We start from the raw sequence: 24,796 nt of genomic DNA, 5'->3' as shown, positions 1-24,796 counted from the left end.
CTTGGGGTCAAGGTCTACACTGAGGGTTGGGGATGTGACTCAGAGGAGCATTGGCCTGGGTTCAATCCCAGCACTGCATTGAAAAAAACTAATAATAACAGGAAAAAAAAAAAAGGAGAAGAAAAAAGTTTGTTTTTTTTTTTTTTTGATTTTGTTTTTTAAACTCTGCTCTGATATTTAGCTTTAGGTGCCCTGAGCCTTAGTTTCTCTGCCTGCAAACTGGGACTATGACAGAACAATGCTTATGATCTGGTATCCCCAGGAGGGGGTTTCCTCAATCTACCTGGTGGGTCCCTAGGTGCCTGGCTTGGTGCTTCCTCAGATGATGCTTCCAGGAGGAGCAGGGCTCCAGTTGAGGAGAGAACCTCGGAATGGTCCGCTCCAAGCATTCAGGTGGCTGCACAGAGCACTGCAGGTCTGCCAGAGAGTCGTGAGGTTCTGTTTGTGGGCTTTGGTTCTAATTCAAGCCTCTGGGAAACAGATGAGCATGAGTCTGCCTGATCTAAGATGCTAGTAAGTTTTTTGGTGGCTTTTTCCCCCCAAGTAAACATTGATTTCTTTTCAGCTTTAGATGTTAAAATCAAAGCAAAACATCTCTTCAGGGTATGGCGTCTGGAGGCCCTCAGATGGCCCAGCGTTTGCCATGCCTTCGTGGGCTTTCCTACAGTACAGCCTCTGGCAGAACTTGGCTGTCTCGAATCCCAGTAATAGATTCGTGTACCCTTATACAAAGAAGTTTGGGAAAGTACCAAACTCTGTATGTGGTGTGTGCCCCGGCAGACTTCGGAGTTCATGCTGTGAGGCCTAAGTCCTTCTGAGATTGTCTAAAACAACAAAAAAAACCATCAGCAGGGCCTGTGGTGGCTCCATGCGTGCTGAGTGTGTTTGTGACAGGATCAAGCGTGCTCTCCTTTTTGAAGAACAGAAATTCATTGTGAAAGTTTTGAAGGAACAAGCACAGAGTCAGAAAGCTAAATAAAAAATGAAGCTTCTTTGAGTAATAAAAAGTCAAAGGCTTGTTCTATTAAAAAAACAACAAAAAACAAAAAAAGCAAATGACTGAGACCTGTTGCAGGTTGAATCCACTTGGGGCCTGGGACTGGTCCCAAGCCTGGTTTTGTCGGATTGTAACAGAACAGCCTCTGGTTTCATTGCTGTTGGAGAAAAAGAGGGACACATGGCAACCCTTCTCGCTGCCCCCTCCCAGCCCTGTCTCCTCACACAACAGTAATGTCAAGCCTCCCACCTTGCAGTCCAGTGCCAGCTCTTCCTGGCAGAGAACCCCTCCCTTCACTGGTCCCTCAGGGCAAAACCAGAGGTGACCTCAGGAGCTCTTGCTCTCTCCAGCCCATTTCTTCATCCATAACATGGGGCTGTCCCCTACCGCCGGGTGAGAAGACAGTAGTCCCCACGCCTTTCTCCCCAGGGGACACTCGCAAGCCTGGCTCCTGCCAGCTGTTCCTCTCTCACCTCCTCCCTGCATCCTCCTCAGGGTCTCTGCACACACTGCATACACTGCCCTATGCCTTGGGCCCCTGGCGTTCTCAGCTCTGCTCCCTTGAGTAGAGTCTTCTGATTGTCTGACCAACCGTCTCCTGGTTAGGCTATGGGGTGGAGACCTGTCCCATTTGGCTCACTGTTGTATCCACACTGTCTCACTTTCTCACCTGCACGGTCAATAAACATTTGAAGGAAGAAGGGAAGGGGGGAAGCTTCCATCTTTAGAGTGATGGTTTTTCACCTTCCACAACATAGTCTTCCATAGCGAAATGGTACATGAACATATGCTCTCTCTGCTTCCTCCCCTCCTCCTCTCCAGTGAGGTGAGCAGCTCCCATTAGTGGATTCGGGGGATGCATCCATTAAGCACCTGCCCGATGGCCCAGGCAGCTGCCTATGCAGCCAGCCTGCGCGTGGGAGAGGCCATGACTCAGCGCTTCCCGGGTTGAGTGGCCTGGGAGCGGGCTCCAGCCTCTCCTGAGGAGAACCTCCACCCGCAGTGCAGGAACTATATGAAGCATAATTGATAGTAAAAATCAAATGGGCATTAATTCTGGTGAGTCACCCATGCAGAAAGGGCGCTCGGCAGCGTGGATGTAGGCTGCGGCTGAGGACAGTGACACGTCTAACCCAATGAGACAGGGCAAGCCAGGGGCGCAGGGCCTCAAGGTGGGGTAGCAGGAATGGGGCTGGATGGGAGCGGAGATGCTGCCAGGGGCTGGTCAAGCTCTCTCACTTTAGGGCTTTACAAGGGGTGCAGAGCGCTGGGAGGAGACGCCTTCCTGTCACAGGCTGCCCCCAGTGCTGCCTCCTGGCTCTCCCCTGCTCCTCGAACAGGGTCAGGGCAGCTGGCAGCTTGGGCTTTCTTCCCCTCCCTCCCCTCCTCCCTGGTCCTGGTGCTGTCACCTTTCAGGACAACCCCACCCCTGCTTATCTCTTGATTTCCACTTGGGGCCTCAAACAATCCTTTAGAATTTTCCAGAATGCAACTTGAGTTGCATCACTTGTCTCTGAGAAAAACTTGAATGGCTTATGGCCCCTGTGCAAACCCTGAGCTGGGGTGAAGGCAGCTCTGCAGGGTCATGGCCTCAGGGGGCCTGCTTCCCTTCTGCCTGGCCTCCTGGATGCCATCTTCCAGGAACCCCTCCCCTGCAACTCCCTGTCTTGTCCCTGCTGTGCACTGAGCTGCGGCCAGTCTCAGGCTTGAGCCCTAAACTCCAAAAGACAGGCCCAGGGGCTGGGGACATAGCTCGGTGGTAGAGTGTTGCTTAGCACTCATGAGGCCCTGTGTTCAACCCCAGTATCTCTCTCTCTCTCTCTCTCTCTCTCTCTCTCTCTTTCTCTCTCTCTCTCTCTCTCTCTCTCTCTCTCTGTCTCTCTCTCTCTCTCTCTCTCTCACACACACACACACACACACACACACACACACACAAAAGAACAAAGGAAGGTCCATCTTGCCCTTGCCTATGTCATAAGGGGCCCAATGGGATGGTCTGTGGGAAGGGGTGGGCCAATGTAATGGCACTGGGGCTTTGTCCTGGCCCCTCCTCTGGCCTTGCTGGGACTCTGCCTAGAGGAAGGCTGAAGCTCAGGACAGCTGAGGAGGGGGTGTCCTCACTCCCACCCACTCCCCCACAATGGGCCCTGCCCAGCTCCCCCCACTTACCCTCTGACCCTGGCAGCAAGCCAAGAACCTCCCCGCATCCCTGGCTGACCTCAGGCCCAGATGTCCCCACTAGGTGTGAAGGAACAGGCCGCAGATGGCTCCCGCTAGCAGGTGTGTGTGAATGCCTGGCACACGGGCACATTTTCTTTTTGAGAGGGTGGTGCTGGCCCAGGTTCACCTTGGATTACAGGAACACCCTGCCTTTTGAGAAAGTGAAGTTTCAGAGGAGGTGGGGAGGTGTTTGAGGGCAGATGGGGACCCCTTTGATTTCCTTCTGCCAGAGCGCACTCTGGGTTTTCTTCAACTTGTAGAAAACACTGCCAACAGCCAGGAGGGCTGGGCCCAGAGAGAACCTGGAGCTGGTGGGTAGGCACTTCCAGGCAGCCCGCAGCAGACCAGGCATGTTTTTTGCCCCGCAGTCCTCCTTTTAGAGCCAGCCAAGGCTCCCCTACAATGTCCAGTAGTGCACGCACAAGCATCACGCAGGTTCTGGGCCACCCCCACTTCCACTTCCCGTGCCCCCAACCAGGACCCAGCGCCCAGCCCCTCTGACTTCTTGATGCAACCCCAGCTCCAGCTGATGCACCAGGTGCCTCCTAGACAGCAACACTTCCCTGGGCAGCATATCCAACATTCCTACCCAAAGGAGGGACAGTCCTCTCACCCAAGCAGCCACTGCTGCTGCTTCTTCACATTTGTGTTCACACTACCTGTGTGCACTCCTTGTACAAACACCAAACATGGAGGCAGTGGCATAGCTGTCTCCCATATGGCTATCCCGCCTCTTTGTCCCTCAGAGTCCCCACTGTATGCTCAGAGGGGCCTTCATCTGGTCCTTCCCATGGATCATGGGTGCCCCAGCCTCCCCTGGCTCCTGCTCTCCTATCCCCTGGCCTGCTCTTGGGGGTCAAGGGCATTGGGCCAATGGGCAAGCAGAGGAGGTTGTGACGTGCAGCCCAGGTTTACGGTTCTCTGTAGTGCCCATCTTACCTGGAAGACTTGAGGCCTGCCCATTAGCTCAGGAGGGCTGGGCTGTAACTGTTATATGTGTGGACATATATATAACACATGTAAATCAAACTTCTTTTAAAACTTTGATGTTTACAGAGAAATTTCAATGACAACCCGGAGCTTTTGTCCCCACTCTATTTCTTCCCCAATACTTTGCCATATGCACAGCTGCCACTGACGGAACAATATGGGTGAGTGACTGCCTGGGCTCCACGCGTCGGGCGGAGGTCACTGGTTCTCACCTAACACTCTTTTCCTGTCCCAGATCCCACAGGAATATGCTTACTGAGTCTCCTTAGGCTGCCCTGAGGGCTTCCTTGTTCTTGAAGACCATGACCATTTTGAAGAGTCCTACTCAGGTATTTTGTATAATGTCCTTCCATTTGGGTTGTCTGATGGTCAGGTCACCATTAGTAGGGGCGATGGCTTCAGGGAGGAAGACAACAAGGGGAAGCATCTTCTCATGGCATGGTTCCCAGGATGCACACTGTCATGTTACTGGCCTTCATCCCTGGCTGAGCTGCTGCTCCCTGTTTTCCACTGCAGACCTCACCTCTTTAGTACTCCTCTACTCCTGGGAAGCAAGTCCACTGAGCATCTCAGAGATCAGTTGTTCCATCTCCTTTAGTTAAGACTGAATTATCTGGAGTTATTCTGTACAAGAGATTTGTCCCTTCTACCTGTATATTCATTTAATTATTTGCTATCTCTATAAACTCATGGATACTTTATATAATGTTAGGTTATAATCCAATACTACTTTGTTGGTCAAATTGTTCCACTTTGACCCTCAGGAGCTGTCAGTTGGGTCCTACCTTTTGAATGCTCCCATGTCTTTTTCTTCCCACATTTTTTTAATTGGTGCATTATAGTTGCACATAATGATGGGACTGCTTGTACATATTTGTACAGGAACACAATATAACAATTTGGCAAATATCCCTCCCCAGCACTTCCCCACTCCCTCCTCCCATCTCTGGGTCCCTTTCCTCTATCCTACTGATCTCTTTTTGATTTTCAGGAAATCCCCACCCCACACCTTTCTTTTCCTTTTCCCTCTCCAGCTTCCATGAGAAAACATACAATCTGAGTATGGCTTATTTCACTTAACATAATGTCTCAAGTTCCATCCATTTTACTGCAAATTATATAATTTTGGTTTTTGTGGCTGAATAAAATTCCATTGTGTATGTATATATACACCATGTTTTATTTATCCATTCATCCAGTGTAGAACATCTAGGCTGGTTCCATATTTTGGCTATTGTGAATTGTACTGCTATAAACATGCATATGCATGTGTCATGTAGTGTGGTGTCTTAACTGAGAAATGGTCTAATTGGGGTTATATGGTGGTTCCATGCCTTGTCTTTTGAGGAAGTAACCTCCATATTGATTTCTATAGTGATTGTACTAATTTGCAATCACACCAACAGTGTAAACAAAAGTGTTCTTTTGTCCACATCCTCTCTAGCATTTATTATATTCTTTTAAAAAATATATTTTTATTTAGTTAGTTTGGTTATAGTTGGACACAATACCTTTATTTATTTTTATGTGGTGCTGAGGATCGAACCCAGGGCCTTGCACATGCTAGGCAAGTGCTCTACCACTGAGACACAACCCCAACCCTTAGTTATATTCTTGATAATTGCCATTCTGGCTGGTGTAAGATGAAATCTCAATGTAATTTTGACTTGCATTTCCCTAACCATTAACGATGTTAATATTTTTTCATATACTTATTGGTCATTTGTATTTCTTTCGAGAAGTGTCTGTTTAGTTCATTTGTACATGTATTGATTGGGTTATTTCTTGGTTAAGTGTCTTGAGTTATTTATTCTAGATATTAATCCTCTGTCAGAACAGTATTTTCTCCCATTCTTTTTCTTTTTTAAGAGAGAGAGAGAGAGAGAGAATGTTCTAATATTTATTTTTTAGTTTTCGGTGGACACAATATCTTTTATTTTTATGTGGTGCTGAGATCGAACCCAGCACCCGGTGCATGCCAAGCGAGCCACATCCCCAGCCCATTCTTAATTTTTAAAAATTTGTTCTTTTTAGTTATATGACAGTGGAACCCATTTTGATATATTTATACAGTGTGGAATGTATCTTATTCTAAGTAAGAACCCTAGTCTTATGGATGTACATGATGGTGAGATTCACTCTGGTTTATTCATATTTGCACATAGCAAAGTTGTGTCAGATTCATTCCATGGGTTTTTCTCGCATTCTGTAGGTTCTCTTCATTCTTGTTTGTTGTGCAGCCACATCTGCTTTTTTATTTTCTAGGCTCATCTTATAGTCCTGCCCCAGCTAGAATCACTATCTCCACTAAAAGCTGGGTTCCTTTTATCAGAGAATGGTGCTAGAAACCAAAATCTGGGTGCTATCATCACTCCGAGGCCTCTCAGAAGCCCTGGCAGAGCCAGGAGATCTATGTGTGTGTGTGTGTGCACAGGCATACCAGATACCAACCCTCTGTGCACAACTAGTGAGAATGACTTCTTTGTCCACCTAGCAGTCTCTGTGTTAAGCTAAACTCCCCCATACCACTGGGAACCTTGAAAGGTCACAAGACTTCTTTACATTTCAACTACCCCAGAGCAGTACAATTTAGGTTGTTTTAGAGGGCAACAGGCCACATGGTGAACATATTTATTTGTTTTCCTTTTCTTTATGGTTAAGGAAATCAAGGTGAAATTGATGTGACCTAACTGGAGCCTGACAGTTTGCAGCCTAAGATGGGTTTTCTTTCTTTTTTAGTTGTAGATGGACACACTACCTTTATTTTATTTGCTTATTTCTATGTGGTGGAGGGGATCGAACCCAGTTCCTCAAGCATGCTAGGCAAGCACTCTGTTACTGAGCCACAACCCCGTCCCTAAAGTGGTTTTTCTCAGAGGACAAGGGGCAATAGCTGGAGACATTCTGGTTGACACAGCTGGATGGTGGTGGTAGCTTCCAGCATTGAGGCAACAGAGGCCGGGGAGGCTGCTCAGTGTCTTGGTGGACAGGCCCTTGTGCATATGAATGCCAGGGGGAAGGACACTTTAGCAGCAACCCGCCCTCCTGCCCTCCTCCACTTTCCCACAGAACGCATTTCCTTCTGATCCCTGAGATAATTTACAAATTTCTTGATTCCAAACTTCCCCTCTATTGGAAGTAAACTCCCCTGAGAAGGGAATGTTGCCTCTGTGGGCCAATGTCTCCCAGCCCCACACATAGCGCGACACTCAGCTGCACTCAGTGTCTGCTCATTGCACAGATGGGGAAGGGACAGGCTTCACCCCATCCTCATTTCTTGGCCTTTCCATGCCCTTGGCCTCTCATGCCACTCACCCATGGTCTTTCCACCTAACACCTTGGCTGGTGGGAAGGACTTGAGGCCTTGTTGGTATAACTCAAGGAGTCCCAGCAGAGGGGCAGGGCAGCTGGTAGTTCCCGGGCTGCCATCTGTGACCCTGAACATGACCACACCACCCTATAAGGCAGGCAGCTCATAAGCTCAGCCTCAACTGCTCCCTCTGCTCACTGACCAGGGGGGCTTGAGAATGGACTAAGGGGTCCTTGAGTCCCTGGAATTCTGCTGGTTCTTGGCAACGTAGAAGGACTTCCTTGTAGATAATTAATTTTCTCTAAGAGTTGGGAGTCTTGCCGCACTTCTGCTCTCAGGACAGCTGGGGGATACCCCTCACCCTAACTTCTCCTGGCCATCCCAGGGACTCCTGCTGGACTTCCTCTGCAGCCAAAGTGTATCAGCAATTTTGCTTCTATGCTAACACACTTGCCTTAATCATGTCTATGAACTTTTTTGCTTCATTCACTCACCAACCCATCAGTCTACCCAATTACCTGAATGCCTACTCTGTTCTAAGATGCTTCTGCTCCTTTGGGGTTTAACCTAGGAGGAGACAAGTGCTAAGAAAATAAGACCAATACCATGCCATGAATGCTGTCAGCGCTATAAAGGGAAAAAGCGGGCAGTGATGAGAACTGCCAAGGGCTGGCTTGATCTGGGTAGAGGGGGGTGCTGTCCAGAACCCCAAGCAGCAATCATGTTAGAAGTAAAGTGAGGAAGTCAAGTGATAAGAATGGACTTGTTTTAGGGACTCCACCAAGCTTAAGCTGGGCTTTGTGCAGAATGAAAAAAAAAAAAAAAAAAGAAAAAGACATTCACCATTCCTTTTACACACATTTATTAGGCATCTACTGTGTGCTATGCATGGAGAGAAGCTGGACAACAACCATCCACAAACCACGGTCTTACTTGCCCCTGGTGTCCCAGCAGCCGAGGTGGACAACCAAGCAGCCAGTGAGTGAGAAAGGCCCGATGCTGTGAAGCTGAGTAGGGAGCAGATGTTGGTCAGGGGCTTCCCTAAGTGACAGGGAGAGTGGGAAGACCCTTAGGGAGATAGAGGGAGTGCAGGGCAATGGTCCATCAATGACCTGGAACAGAAAGGGTGTGGCCAGGTTCCCAGTGCATGGGGACTGATTGGAGTGAGAGTGGGGTCACCACAGGAGATGAGGCAGGAGTCTATGGCCCTTCTCTTGCACAGATTGACTGGAGGCCTGTGGGTACGCAGCTCCTCAAAGCCCTTCGGGAGAGCCTCCACCCAACCCTCTGAATTGAGCACAACAGGATTGAGGGGGGGCCCTCTGGAAGGGCCCTTGCTTGTCACATTCCACCTTTCTACTTCACCTTGGGTCCTCAGCCTTCCATCCTGCCCCATCTTGCAGCCTGTAGGAGCCCCAGGCACACAACAGCAGTCCGCAACAGGTCTCATATGATCACCAACAGGGACACTGGCTCTGGCAGCACCTTTCTCTTGAACCCTTCTTCTTAAATGCACAGGTCCACACTTGCCTTCCATGAGCCTGTCCCCCTCCCAGGTGAAGGGTACTCCTGTGCACTGGACACAGGCTGTGGGGGCCTTGGCAGCGGGTTCAGGGCACCATGAAAATAACTTCTTAGCTCTGCCATGTCCTCAGGCACTGATAACCATCCTCAACATCTTTTGTTTCTCTGAAGGTTCTGTCAGTTACCTTTATGTGAGGTGGTGGTGGTGGTGAGGGTGTTATATGATGTTTTGCAGGGGCCCTAAGAGAAGAGCCTAGGAGCAATTTTCTAACTCAAATGTCACAATGATAGAGAGCCCCTGCCTATCTCTGAACCAAGGGAGCTGTCAGTTCACTGCTAAGCAAACCAAGAGGCCAGTTCTTCCTGAGAAAATGGTCTCGCCTTTGCCCAAGGCCTGAGTGTCTTCCCCATGTGCCCTATTGCTGAGCAGCTGATATGACAGGCCCACAGAGCTGATGCACTGCCTGATGAGGATGGGCCATCAGTCTGGCCCTTCCTTCCACCTCAGAACACTGGCTGGACGCTCAGAAGAATGCTGGGGAAGATGAACTCTGGGAGAGCTGGCAGAAGACACCTCGAAGAGAGCTTTCCCAGGATTGCTAGGAAAAGAGCGACAGGGAGGGCACTCCTTGGGGAGAAAGGCTACACATCCAAGTGTCTCATGGCCCAAAGAAAAAATGGGTGGATGAGCTGGTGGCTGCCTACCTCTGATGGGCTCATTTAATATGCAATAGTACATGGTGATGCTGCTGCTCACTGCTCACAGTAGCTGGTCTCCAGTTCCCACCTACTGCCTGATGTGACATGACAGTAACCTAGTACAGCAAATCCTCTTATTTTAGCTGGCTTTGTGTGGTAGGGTTCCCACCATGAATTAATCACGCCATCTCTAAGAAGCCCAGTGATGAATCCAAAGCAAACTTTGCCAAGGGGCTCCTAAGAAGCCAGCTTGCTGGATTCCATTCAGGGAGATGGACATGGACTCTGTCCGATGACATGGACTCTGTCCGATGTCTCTAGCCATGTAATTCAGAAGCCCCAAGGACAGCTGTCTCTATTGCTCTATTGTAGGGTGGATGGAGATCAGTCCTTACCTCCATAAGGATCTTGTCCCCAAACTCTTCAGAGGGCAAAGGTGATGCCCCATTCAGAAGAAGCTGAAGCAGCACTGATTTCAAACCATGGAGGAAGTTCTCATGAGGCTCTGCACTATACAGCAAGACCAGGACAGTAAGGTGGCAGGCACTGCAGCCCAAGGCTTCAGAGACACTGAAAAAGGAAGGGCTGGGGGAGAAAGAAGAGAAGCACATAGGAAAGGATTAACAAGATAAAAGAAACCACACACACACACACACACACACACACCCTTCTCAAGGACACACTCAGAATGTTCTTCACTTATCTTTCTTTCAGTAGCCCAAACAGCCATCAGTGTAACTTACATTTGCAGGCAATCTCTGTGGTGTTCTCCATTGATGTGCAGGATAGCCTTGAATGTGCAGAAGAGTTGGCTACTAATGAGATGGGCTTGGACCCCATCTCTAAGGCCTTTGTGAATGATGGTAGTCAAATGGTTTACCCACTGAAGAGTCCACTTCTTCAGGGCCCTCAGGCAGGCAAGCCCAGAGTAGAAGTCATGCTTGGGAACCCGACTTTTCTGAAATCCTTTGATTAGCCAGCGCAAGGGGACAGAGCCATTGCACTGCTGTTGATCCTGTGAGATAGGGACAAGACGTGGGGAACAAGAGAAGAAATGAGGCTACTGATTCGCAACCCAGTTCATCACAAAATGACAGAGCTGATGGAGACTCATCTATCTCTGTCTCAACAATAAACCTATGGCCCACATAGGTGACGTGACTCGCCTGTGAGTTCAAAGCAAGATGGCACAGTTGGGACAGGGTATTGGGTCCAAGAGGTGTCCAGGCAAAGGGGTCCTTGAAAACCCATCCCAATGGTTCTGCTGAGAAGGGGTATTTGAAAAGCTCATCAGCATCATCACTGCATCTGCGCCATCTAGTGGTAAGGGGCTCGGGGACCTTGCCCCCACTGGAGACCCCATGATATCAATCACCCAGAGTTGAGACCATGGCTTCAGCAGGGATCCCAGGAAAGCCAAGGAGACTTCTCTATGGTGTCGCCACTGTGAGCACCAGCTGCCACTACATCTGATCTGGTAATGTCCAGTAGCCTGCCATTTTTCTCATGGATCAGAGGTATAGCCTTAAGCATTAACCATCTATAAGGCCCAATTTCCTCCCCAGAATAAAAATTGGGGACACAGGAGGCCCTGCCAACTCACCACTGACCAAGAGGATGGTAGCATGATGGCTTCAGAAGGACTGGAAGGAATTATTAGAAGCACATCCTTCTGTCTGTGTATATGCCCCAGGCTGCCTCTCTAGAACTTTCCACAGTGCCCAGTGGCTCCATGGTCTTTCCACCACCCTGGGCAGCTCTCCAAGACTGCCTAACCCTGAGGCTGTGTGTGTCCTTCAGTTTGCAAATAACCAGCTGATTATAGGCTGAGCCTCAAAGAGGTGAAGATGGTAGCTAGGTAAGGTGGTGCTCAACTGTAATCCCAGTGTCTTGTGAGGCTGAGATAGAAGGATCTCAAGTTTGAGGCCAGCCTCAGCAACTAAGGGATGCCCTAGGCAACTTAGTAAAACCTTGTCTCAAGAAAGAATGAACAAGGCTGTAGATGTGGCTCAGTGAAAAAGCATCTCTGGGTTCAATCCCCAGTACCTAAAAGGGGGGGGGGTCTCTTTTCTACACTTTCAAAGAGGAATCAGAGCAAGCCTTTCCAAATTGAACAGCTTCAGTGAACAGGCCCTCAACTATCAGTATGGGGCAGCTCAGACTTCCCAGCAAATATAAGCCACCCTTAAGCTTCCTCTTCCTCCTTCTCTCATATACCACAAAAAAGAGCTCGCTTGCTTCACATGTCACGATGTCACCACCCAGCCCAGCTAGACCTCACCTGGGCCAACTGGTCTTCCTGTTTCTCATTCTATCCAGACTCAAACTCAAACTGCCAATGGCCCTGGCCTCCTTCTTCTCTACAGCTCCCAGTCAACTGTCCTACCCCACCCAGGGCCTTTCCAGCAGCTGCCCCTGCTTCAGGGCAGGCCCACACCACCTTGGACTCTTCCTGAAGGTCCCTCAGCTTCCAAACTTCATCTGAGGGAACTGTTTTGGAAAGTGGGATCCAAAGTCCAAATGATTTCAAGTTCAAATCCAGAACCTACGTGTGGTTTTGGGCAAGTTATTGGACCTCCCTGTGCCTCTCATTCCTTAGAAGACTCATGACAATGAAGTGAATTAGCACACTTCCCTAAGGCCCAGAACACAGCAGGCACTGTAGAGCAAGGGCGACCAAGCACGGGTAGCAAGCACTTGGCAGTGTCCTCTAGAGCCCACAGGAGGAGACTTGGCTTCAGGAGCCTAGGGATCTCCTAAGCCTTTGTGCAGAGGAAGCAGTTTAAGGCCTGTCTGTGAAGTGCAACAGCCTTGGCTTCCTCCAAGAGACCTGGGCTAGTGAGAGGGGGCTCGGAACTGCCACAGAAAAGGAGGAAACAGAACAGAAAAAATCAGAATAAACTCAGGGGGTTGCCTGACACCCAACCAAGAGTCCCAAGAGAAACTCCCCTTTTCTTTCCCTCTTCCCTTGTCCTGAGAAACAAGGCTCAGAAGCCAAAGCTGCCTTGCCCTCCTCAGAGCCTCCTAAGTCAGTCCCCACCCAGCTGGGGCTGAGGGAGGCCCAGGGATGCACAGATGTTACGTTGCCATGGTAACTGCCTAACCTTGTTGTGCTTCTGTTCAGGTTACCAAGGGTGCAAAGAGGAAACTGGGCAACCATGCTGGCTCCACAGGCCTGGCCCAGGCCCCTGTGTCAGTTCAACGCTCCCTTTCTTGGCCTTCCCCTCTCCAGGCCTGGCCACTTGGTACTCACCAAGAGCCCAGGTCTCCCAGACCAATGTCACAGCAAAGCCAAGGAGGACCCAGCCAACGACTCAGTTGCTGGGTCTCTGCCTAATTCTGATGGCCCTTGTTCCTCCAAAGATAATAATAGCTCCAGTTCACTGCAGGGAGAACAAGTGCAAATGCCTACAGAGGTTAGGCCCTGATCAGATGAGTGACAGGCGGGTGGTGGCAGACATAGTGGTGGGGTGGGATAGCAGCTGCCGATAGGGGGCGGCCGCCCCTTGCTTATGGCTGTCTTGAGTACAGGCAGATGGCAGACCCTAATAGTCTGGAGGGTCTGCTAGTTCAGAAGTCAAGCCCCCAGATGCTTTTGTAAAACCTCCTCCAGCTAAACACAGGTTTTGTAAAACCTCCTCCAGCTAAACACTGGTGGTTATCATCTTTCAGACTTTAAACAAATTCTATGCAGTTTAAACACACCAATCTCCGGGTGGGCTCGGCTTGAGGGGCAGTTTCAAACCCCCTCCTACAATGGTAGTTGTTCACAAGTTCACTTTGACTATTTATTAATCATAGCAGCAACCATATAGGGATTCCTGAACATGTTGGAGACTTTGTTTTCTTGACTCAATTCTTGCCTAGACCCTTTGCCTAAGTCAAGAAACTGCTGGGCAGCTAAGGAAATTACCCTGAGGCTTTGGGATAGAAAGTGGGACATTTAGATTGGCGCTCACTTCTCTGATGCCAGAAAGGGGCCCAGCCACCAGGCTTTGGATAATCCCCACCATTCCCCAAGTGAGGGGCTTGGCTTTGACCTCTCCTCTCTAGCTTTGTCCTTGGCCTTCCACACAGCTCCCCATGCCCCCAGCCCAGCACCTGCTCATGTCCCTCACCTGCCCTCTTGCCTGCCAGCTGCCCCTGGCGCCAGCTTACTCACAGGCTCCTTCTTGCTACCTCTTCCCAGGCGGGGCTTCTTCCCAGGCCCTAATCCTACCCAGTTCTCCTGACCATATCTAGGCATGGCCATGTAGCGTCCTCCAAATCCCCCTGCCCCTCGACTCTCCGCCAACTGAGCTTCCATTTGGCCTGTGACATTTAAAAATATCTGTCCAGACTTGGCACACAAAGTCCAATACCTCAGCTGCCTCGTCAGGCCCCACACCCCTGTGCTGCCAGCACCCGCACACTCTTGACCCAGGACGAGGCCATTGAGCTCTCCACTCCAATCATCCTGTCTTAATTTGGCTCCTTCGTCACATGGATCCTCAGCGCGAGTCCTTTCTTGCCCCTACATGGGCAAGGCAGGCAGGGGCTCAGGGGGCTTTTGAGCGGCAGGGCAAGGTGCCGGCCATCTGTGTGCCCGTGACACAGGAGCACATGCCTGGAGCATGGTGTGATGTCTGCTACAGCTGTCCTCTCCCTGACTTCCAACCCCAGCAGGCCCCATAGTTCTGCTATTAATATAGTGCAAAGAGGCCCAGCAGCTGATCAGGACAAAAACTTTCCACACGGATGGTGACAACTGCCATCACACTGGTTTGGGCTCCATGTGTTCCCATTGTGCATTCCTTCAGAAGGGGCACAGCTGAAATCTGTCTGGGCGCCAGCTACTGAAAATGTGCCTGCTATTGCTTTGGCAATGGGGGCAATTGCCAACAATAAATCTGGAGGCCTTGAAAGGGGCCTCAAAAGATGGGTGGTAGGTTTAGGAAACTTCTGGGGCTCACTGAAGCAAGTGTCCTCTTCCTTAACCACATCATCAGCCTGCCTTTGTGCAGAGGCCCAAGGCTACCTGTTCCTTCTTTTGGCTTTCATTCTCAGGGCCCAGAGCAGTACCCGGTACAAAGGTGCAGGCAAATGCAGAATGATGTGTGCCATGGGAAGAGAAGGCAAGAGTTGTTTTAGTTTTCCAAACATGCTTTCTTTGGAGGCAAAAAGGGTGGCTTCAACTTTTCCCAAAAGGACCTAGAAAGAATGAACGGCTAAGTGTGGCAAAGCCATCAACCCAGAATGGTAGCACTCACTCTATTGTCCAAATATGCCAGAGGTGAATCATGTGCTTTCTGGGATTTACTTGAGAAGACTCTGGAAGAAAAGATGAGAAGAGGGGGCAGAGGACAGCAGAGAAGCAGATGTGGACAGTCCTTCAGCATGCTCTAAGCCCACTGACCTCCTCTCTACTTGGTGTGCCTGAAAATTTCCATAGCAAGTTTAAAAATATGCATGTGCAAACAATGTTAAATACTTTCCAAGGGTCCCTTATGTACTAGGAACTCTACTGGAGCCTCTTAATTTATAGAAAAAGAACAAAAGCAAGTAAAGTCTGCTACCTAACAGGGACAGCTTGGCCTGGAAATGACCATTTTCCAAAGGCCCTGGGTTGGTTGCAACCATCCCATGCTCTGCACCCACATAGACAATCTGAAGCCATGCTTTTAAAACTTAGTGTCGGGGTGCTGGGGACTGTACCTCAGTGGTAGAACACTAACATGTGTGAGGCCCTACAGAAAAATAAAAAATAAATTTGTATTTAAAAATAACAAAGAGTGACTTCTGTGACCCAGAAAGCACTGAAAGAACCTCATCCTCGGAATGGCCTTCACTACTAGAGGCAAGCCTGAAGTCTTGGGTTCATCTGATGCTTGCCAAGAGTGCTCTAGTCCTACCATGCATGGTGGCTTGGTTTCGATTGCTTTTGAACTTTATGAAAGGATTATCTTCCATATGCATGAATCTGTACTTTTAGGCATAGGCTCTTCTGGCACCACATCAAGCACAGAGAGAACAAAGGGAGGAAAGACCCACCCCAAACCCCACCCAAATTCTGGGAGAAACTGAGAGTGAAGACAAGAGAGTGGGGTCTGCTTGGCAGAAAGGCCAGAAGTCAGCTGGAGAGCAGCTGCAGAACCTGCCTCAGGAAGCCAAGAGCCTGAGCTTCTGCTGGCTGGGAGCTGGGACACAGGTCCACTGAGGCCAAGGCTAGAGAGTCCCTCCACCATTAAGGCCAACCCAGCTACATCTGCAAACATGAACATGTGACATGACAGCAAAGTGTCATGGTAAAGGCAGATCAGACAACTACACCTGGGAACTTATTATTAGAAGGCAAACGTCATGGAAAGAAGCAGTGTTCCGAGTAACGTGGTCCTGCCAAAACCCAGAAGGCTTCAGCTTGTGGGGATCAAAGCCTCTCACCACTCCCCAGCTGAGGGGCATAGTTGGATAGTGAGATTCAAACCTCATTTGTCTCTTTCGGTGGGAAATATCTTTATCACACAAGAAGACCACCCCTCACATCTTCCCCAGGCACCATTCTTCTATGTCAATGAACAGACTGGAGGACTGGTCAAGAACAGGGTGGTGCTCAGAATGGGTCTTGAGGGGAGAGGGGAAACACTGTCCATTTCTAGAACTAAGCATTTATCTTCATGTGCAACCAGAAGCCAGGTGATGTTGGCGATTTTTTTTTTTTTAAATCTCAGTGGCCTGATTTTCCTTTTAAAAAAAAATTCACTCACATAAAGAAAACAAGTTAAAGATAACTATTAAGTATACTTACATGATGGGAATATGGCAAAAATCATGACAGTGGTGTGAAAGGAACAAGTTTGAGCAAAAATAGAGTCAATATTTCTAAGATATTTCTAAAGGACTGTGCATTTCTAAGGTACTTCTGAGTTCAGTTTTGACTATAATCTGTGCCTACAAATGACTATAGCACACCCCTAGACCAGCAGCTCCCAGTCTAGACTGACTCCTTCCCTGTCCAAGGCCCTATGTGGCTCTGCTGGAGGAGGCTACATGGCAGCCTCCAACCCCACCAGCACAGCAGGAACGGCTCCCAGCCTCTCTCCTCCTTATGGAGCCTCTGATTACAACAGTGGTACAAAGCAGACTTCAGCCTGAGCTCTATTTGGTATTTTAGAATTATTAGATAACACAAGCTATTCACACAGACATATGTGCAAATCTGCATCAAAATTCAGTAGTCAAGGGCTGGGGCTATAGCTCAGTGGCAAAGCACTTGCTTAGCATTCGAGAGGCACTGGGTTCGTTCCTCAGCACCACATAAAAATAAACAAATAAAATAAAGGCATTCTGTTCATCTGCAACTATAAAACATTTTTTTAAACAATTAAATAGTCAAGCCAGGCGCAGTGGTGCATGCCTGTCATCCCAGCAGCTCAGGAGGCTGAGACAGAAGGATCACAAGTTCAAAGCCAGCCTCAGCAATAGTGAGGCGCTAAATAACTCAGTGAGACCCTGTCTCTAAAGAAAATACAAAATAGTGCTGGGGATGTGGTTCAGTGGTCGAGTGCCCCTGAGTTCAATCCTCAGTACCGATAAATAAATAAATAAATAAATAGATTGATTGATTGATTGAGTAGTCAAGGAGGCAACATGGTGGTCTCCTGGAATAAAAACTGGAGTGCCTAGAAGCAGATTATAAAGGTGGTTGCTCTTCAGAACATCCTTCATCACCGTCTAATCATAACACTAATAGCTTTAAAATGGGTGATATCAAAGAGAACTTTATTGAAATATTTATTTCCAGGTCAAAATGGAGCTTTATCTGGTATGTGTCATAAATCTACATTTTCTTCTCTTCCAGACAACTCTAATTGCAAAATGGAGCTCGCTTTGACATCTGATGGCAGAACAATAGTATGCTACCACCCTTCTGTGGATATCCCATATGAACACACACAGCCTATCCCTCTACTAGATCCTGTGCACAATGATGGAGAAACACATGATCAAGATTAGAAGAAAAAGCTGAACACCTTGAGCAAGGATTCATGATAGAAAAACTTAGCAAAATGTTCTTTACTACTAAGCATCGTTGGTATCCTCAGGGACAGTTTCACAGATATTATAAAAATCTGAATTCTCCAAAAGACAGATGATATTGAGACTCTTGGAAAAATCAAAGAAAAATGTCATCCAGTCTCTCATTCGCCATTTGAGAAAATGCAATCTGGTGTATTTACTGTTACATAGTAAAATAATAATTAAAAAAATCTTTTCATGTTAGAATATGTATTTATTAATCCTGGACTTGACATTTTTATTTAGAAAAACTATTTCATCTTATTCCTTTTGAGATATTAAAGGCTACCACTTATTTAAAAAAAAAATTAAGAAGTCAAGCTAAAGGAAGCTGTAGATGTCACAGTTTCCACAAGCAGACATCTTGAAAACAGGTCTTGAAAAAAATGGATTTGCCTTTCTTGTACCGCAATTCTCAAGTTTTGGGGGGCAGTTTTAAGTAATAACTGGTACTTTTGAAGCTGGCTGGATTTCTGAATAACCAGCAGAAAAAGAGAGTGTCATCAAACCATATTAGCTTTAACCTTGTCCAGTCCTTCCAGCTGCCATGTGGACTTTGCCAGGCTTGATTAGTAAGAGCATGGTATAGTTCTATTTCTAGCTTCCAAACCACTTCTAGCCAGTTCTTTCTTTAATAAGGAGCCGGTGGAATGTCAGTTCTAAAGTGATCAAGAAAAGAATGTGAAGCTGTGAACTGTTGCAGACAAAAAATAGATCTGATATCAAGAGGGCTGCCATCTGAGCTGATGGCTCATCTTCCACTCCACATGAAGACTCTACACTCCTAATGAACAAACCGGACAGAACTAAGACTAGGGAAATGCAGCCTACAATCTGGTTTTGCCACAAACTTGCAGGTCCCCCTGCTCTGAGTCTGTTTCCTCACTTGTAAAACGAGGGCTGATGCTTGATTTCTGGGAAAAAAAGACTTCTGTTCACGTAGACTTTAGCTGGAAACTCAATTTGGGGCATTCCTCTCAGTACCCTCCTTATCTCTGGATTTATCCTGCTTCTACAACAGCTTCTCCATGAGCACCTGACCTACCTGTTGCCTCCTCATGCGTGACACAAAGCCACTTTCAATTCCATAAGCCAAAGGTAGAACTCGGGCAGAACATGCTACAACTTAGAGTCTCTTTCCCCCTTCATTAGCTCAGTGGAAGGCAGGCTTCTATCTAGTTACACACACACACACACACACACACACACACACACACTGGGGATTGAACTCAGGGGCGCTAGACCATGGTGTCTCACGCAAAGTTCTTTTTGTTGTATTTTAAGATAGGGTCTTGCTAAGTTGCTGAGGCTGGCCTTCAACTTGTGATCCTCCTACCTCAGCCTCCAGGGCAGCTGGATTACATATGTGCGCCGCTGCACCCACTCCCTAAGCAGCTCTTGAAGCTACTCTCAGCACCATCAGTGTTACATATCTCTAGAATCAACCCCTTTCTAGATCCCAGCTACCACCAACTCTGACTTCCTTCCTAATTCCATCTTTTCTTGCTGGGGTCAGAGAGGTCTTTGAAACAAATGACCTGATTTCAATACTTTCTGCCCATCACAATGGTTCCCACTCTTCCAAGGCTAGGCAAGAAAACATAAAGACTTCATTTTGTCCTATTGGGCTGATAAGACCCTGAGTGGTAACCCCTGCCCACCTCCACACACATCTCCTCTGTCCTCCAGCTCCAATGACCTGGGTTCCCTAACAGACTTAGCTCCTTTCCACCAGAGGGCCCACGAATATTCTGTTCCTCTATTTGGAATGGCACCAGCCCGGGCTATTGCTCTGTTTGGAATGGCACCAGCCCCTGCCACCACATGCTCACCCTTCAGTTCTCAGCTTAAGGGTGCACATATCACTTTCTCAGGAAAGTATTTCCTGACGTGTCTGAATGTAGGGCGGCTTCCTCACTTTGGAAAAAAAAAAAAATTCTTTTTTAGTGCCCTTAGCTCAGATTGTAATAAGACCCTCCTTAGTGTGGTGATTCATCATTTCCAAATCCCCACTGCATACACTGAGTGAAGACAAGAGAGTCTGATTTGGCTTTCAACCATATTCCTGGTGCCTATCTGAATATTTGACCCATAGTGGTTATTAGGGCATCTTTTTAGATAAAACTCCTATAACTTCTAAAACTTTCCACTGAGAACCCACTAAAGTGCTGGGCACAGTGGCACACACCTGTAATCCCAGTGGCTCAGGAGGTTAAGGCAGGAAAATCAAGAGTTCAAAGCCAGCCTCAGTAACTTAGCAAGGCCCTAAGCAACTCTGAGATCCTATGTCTAAAATAAAATATAAAAAGGGCTGGAGATGTTGCTCAGTGGTTAAGTGCCCTGGGTTCAACCTCTAGTACTGGAAAAAAAAAAAGAACCATTAAAGAAAACTGAAAATTCATATAGACAAAATTCCAATCTCATTTTTAAGTCTCCTTCTGCCTGACTGGGTTTCTTGAAATTCTTCCCTGGTTTTCTTGGCTTTTGGCCTTTATCACCACCACCATCTCTACCATCACCTTCACTGCCAAGAGAAAAAGTTATTGGTTGAGAATGGAGAGATTTATATACAGGCCCAATGGGTCCCATGTCTGGCATTTGGCCTTTTACTTCCAGCCTTGCTGCTGAATCCCTCTCACAGGGATATCCACTTATTCCATTTTAAGCCCCACCTACATACTCTTAGAGAAAATCCCTTTAAAAACAGAAGCAAAACAAGGGTGGCCCCATTCCATCCCTCTCATTTATTAAAAAAAGTATTAAAGATTCTTCTCTTTCATGTATTTTCAGAGAACACAGTGAGGCGCAAATGAGGGATGAAGAAATTAGAGAAAAATGAAAGAAGTAATAAAAAACATCAATCTAACTAAACAACATGACTAGAAAAAAGCCAAAAGAATAAACCAAAAATTATTTTAAAATAAAAAAAGAAGCCCAGATTTACTGAATATCAAAACTATAAAACCCAAGAAGGCATTGAAATGGAAGCTCCTATATTCTGAGACTTTCAGACAAAAGAAATGTGTGGGACTCACAGGATTGCCAACCACCTTCTTTCTGCTTAGTAAAGACACTGAAAAATTAAACTAAAATTTTAAAAACTCTGAATTCTTTTAGGGAGGAGGGTAGAATTCAGTTTTATTTGTGTGTGTGTGTGTGTGTGTGTATTATCTATCCATCTATGTAAGCATTTCTTATTTTAAAAACCTGTAAAATCTTAAAAACGAAACCATAATTATCATCTACAACCCATCTAACAACAACAAAATGCCAAAATCCTAAAAGGTAAGAAGCTTATGTAGCCTCAAAATCAAGATTAGTTCCTTCCCTGAATAAATCTGGCTTGTATCATCTTTCTTTCCCTCATTTCATCATGGACCAGCATTTGGGTCTTTCCCCATGAAATAATCCCTCCATGATACCCTCTGGACCCTGCACAGAGTGCCATGATACCTCACCAACAACCTATTCTAAAAGTAGCAGAAGATGAGAAAAATATACAAAAATCAATATCGTTCCTACAAATACATAATAAACATTCTGAAAATCTAATGAAACAAAGAGAGTTCATTCACAATGCAACAAAAGTATCACACACTCAGGAAATATATCTGAGATATAGTCACCTACCAAGTTATACCTGATACATTAAAATTACATAAAGAAAAAACAAATCCTTAATGGAAGAAATAGAGACATGAATAAATGAAGAGACCATATTTCTGGCTTAACACTAACTGCAGAAAAGACAAAAATATCTCCCAATTTAATTTACTGATTGAATGCAATTCAAGACCAAAAAATAATAATAATAATCACCAACACCATTATAGAACTGGATAAAAATGGTTCTTACATTCATATAGAAAAATCAAATGGGCCACACTCTGAGATAGTGATAACATGCAATAAGAGGGTCCCTGCAGAGTTTAAAATACAGTACATACTGGGTGCGGTGGCCACACCTGTCATTGCAGCAACTCGGGTGGCTGAGGCAGGAGGATAGCAAGTTACAGATCAGCCTCAGCAACTCAAAATAAAAAAAAAAAAATTATAAGGGCTGTGGTGTGCTCAGTGGTAAAGCACCCCTATGCTCAACCCCCAGTACCATCCCCCAACACACACACAAATACACACACACACACACACACACACATACACACACACACACACACACAGGTGATCAGTAAGCCTGTAAACCAACTGCAGTAAAACACTGGGAAAGACATACAACTTCAAACAGAGTAGGGAAAAACTTACTTTTTTTTTATTGTGAGCTGTCACAATAAAAAAAAAAAAAATACAAACCTACAAGATGCCAAGGACAGAGAGATATCTTTTAAAACCCTTTCATCTCCATTGTAGACCAAAAGAGCTATGTTTTATTTTTAAAATTATTTTTAAAAATAATTTAGAAACATCAGAAATTTTCAAAGGGACAAGATAAACAGTGTTGAAACGAAAAAAAAGAAAAAAAAAACTTTTTGAATCCATCCCAAGCCCTTCATTCCTAGGGTAGTTAAAATCTAAAGCATACCTTGGTAGTTAGATAAATTCATATTGCTGTCTATGAGTGTGAGAGGATGTGGGAGGGAGGCTGTGGCAGACGCATCTTCTGCCCAGCTCCTTCACCAAGGCCCTGCATCACCTCTGCCCGGCATCCAGAAGCACCACCTGGACTTCACACAAGGCTAGTGGTCTCCTAAATAAAGATGACTGCTCATGTGGCTCAAACCCAACTGGACCTCTACAGTTCAGAAATGAACAGTCTTCTCTTGCTCTTCCTCCGTCCATCCCTCCCCTCAAGGATCAAGAGGGAATTGAGGGTAGTTTTATGAGCAAACTTCTAGACCAACAAAAGGCTTGCAATTTATGATTTTTAGGCTAGGGGTGGGAGAGCCCAGAAGACATTGCCAACCTACAATGCATTGTCATTTCTACTTCTGGAAGACCTGTGCTTCAATTCTCCAGGTTTCATCATGTGCAACGATGCCAGTCATGGGCCCTGTTGGGTATCACATCATCTTAGCAATGGAGATTATCTTGTCTATCATCTGGCCCTACACCTCAAGATTCTTAGGCACACAGCAAGAAAAGATAAAGAAAAACAATGGAGTGGGACCAAGTGTCCACCTCAAGAATGCAGAGGGCAGGCCAGCTGGAATGTACCCTGCTGTGGACCCGATCTGATTATAATAAACACATCCCAAACAATGCCCCACATATTGGCAGTATTCTAAGACTTAAGGGAGCCATACACCCTAACACCTGTTTGGAGCAGGACCGGATGTTCAGCACACTGCCTTTGGAAAAACAAAGCCAAGTGAAAATAATAAACAAATACCTTAGAATCCTCTTTAACTCAAAGTAAAGCTACAGTGAAAGAGGCCGCTTCCCTGGTTATGGGGATGGACTGATTACAGGGCCCGAATTCATCTGCCTGAAGATAATTGCCTCAATTCTCCACTCCACTCTGCACATACAGAAACACTCCCAATCTAGCAGAGCCTCAGCGACTAGACATGTAAAATTGGCCTAATCACAGTCTGAAGAGCTCAAGCTGAAAGGATTCTCTGAGCGTGCGCCTGAACCATGACACCACTGAGGATTTCTTCTCTCTGGGCTCGAGCTCCCTAGCTCCCTCCCCCCAGGGCTGAAGAGTGAGTCAGATCCTCAGCAGATGAGATGAAAACAACTTGGAGGCTCTCTGTTCATCCTGGTGGGGGTGGAGGTAGTGAAATGTCCAGGAGGGTGGGACAGATGATAAAACACACATCAAGGACATTCCTAATTGTTGGGTGGCCCTTTGCAATCACTGGCCCAAGAGCTCCAAGCAGAAGATACTATACAGGGTGGTAAAGGTAGACATCTGAGGCCCAAATCACCAAAGCTGGACTCATCTTTGGACAGGGTTGTCTCAGCCAACCATAGGAAAGAACCAGACAAGCTAAGTCTAAGTCCAGTCTCAGGAGGCAGAATCTAGTCCCAATTCCTATAGAACAAAGCAAGTGGTCAGTCTAGAGGCTGAACCAGCTGCCACACAAAAGCTGAGCTCTAGGGTCAAAAGTGAGGAGCTTCTAGACACTTCTAGAAACTGCCCCTCCCCTAACACAGAGAGGGAAGGAGACAGGTGTAACATCAGTGGGATAACCTGATAGAGCATAAAGTGATAGGACAGGAAAGGGCACTCCTGAGAAGATACCCCTAATGATCTGCATGCAGGACTGGGGCTCTGCTGATCCTGTCTTCCTTTCTAAAGGACAGTACAAACACAGCATTGTAATCCCAACAATGGCCTGGACAGAGCCTAGCCATAGCAGAAAGATGATTATTTCCCCCTATTGTTTGCTTTTAGCTCTAGGCAGCATCCCCCCCAAATCATGAACTCAAACTAGAGGTTTTCACCATTTCTACTGGTGAAAGTCAACTGAGATCAGTACAGTCCAAATAACGCAAAACAGCACCCTGGAGAGAAGAGCCAAATGTGCTGTATTGTACCCAGTCCTCCTAGGGAACAAGCAGGGGCGGCCCATGCCAAAGCCTCAGTGGGTTGAGCCTTTCTGGCTGATTGCCACAGCGAGGGGTGGGGAGTACTTCAAAGTCCCTGAATTCATTTCTATCCAAAGGAAAGTTTGAAAAGCTCTCCATCTCCAAAAATAGTCTTTTCCAATGATTGTCCAAAAAAACATGTTCAAGAGCGATTATACCCACTCGCCAGGCAGAGCAATTCTTTATCTTGAGTCTTGTCTTGGAAAATGTTTTGGTGTCCACGGGACCTATGACAATAGCCTGCAAGCCTTCTAAAATCTTATGCAATTCATCTCTGTCTCTCAGAGCGACCAACACGTGGCTTTGCACATGGTAGATACATGCGAACAGGTGGACTGAAAGCAGTCTTCTCATGGGCTTTTAAAAAACTAAAATAAAACAAAAAGAAAATCTCAAAGTCTCCAACCTGATTTTAAAACAAAACAATACAAAAAACCACCTCTTTCAGAAAA

General features: G+C 46.8%; 2 pseudogenes; both read left to right on the top strand.

Moving 5' to 3' along the window:
• Nucleotides 1-626: 626 nt before the first annotated feature.
• Nucleotides 627-979, top strand: LOC113199351 (large ribosomal subunit protein eL34 pseudogene; annotated as a pseudogene).
• An 898-nt stretch (nt 980-1,877) lies between these two features.
• Nucleotides 1,878-17,872, top strand: LOC113199335 (large ribosomal subunit protein mL42 pseudogene; annotated as a pseudogene).
• The last annotated feature ends 6,924 nt before the right edge of the window (nt 17,873-24,796 follow it).

Source organism: Urocitellus parryii, chromosome 6 (genome assembly GCF_045843805.1).
Source record: "Urocitellus parryii isolate mUroPar1 chromosome 6, mUroPar1.hap1, whole genome shotgun sequence".
In the NCBI taxonomy this organism is placed as follows: domain Eukaryota; kingdom Metazoa; phylum Chordata; class Mammalia; order Rodentia; family Sciuridae; genus Urocitellus; species Urocitellus parryii.
Note: the sequence above shows the minus strand (reverse complement) of the source record. Positions and strands in the feature narration are given on the sequence as shown.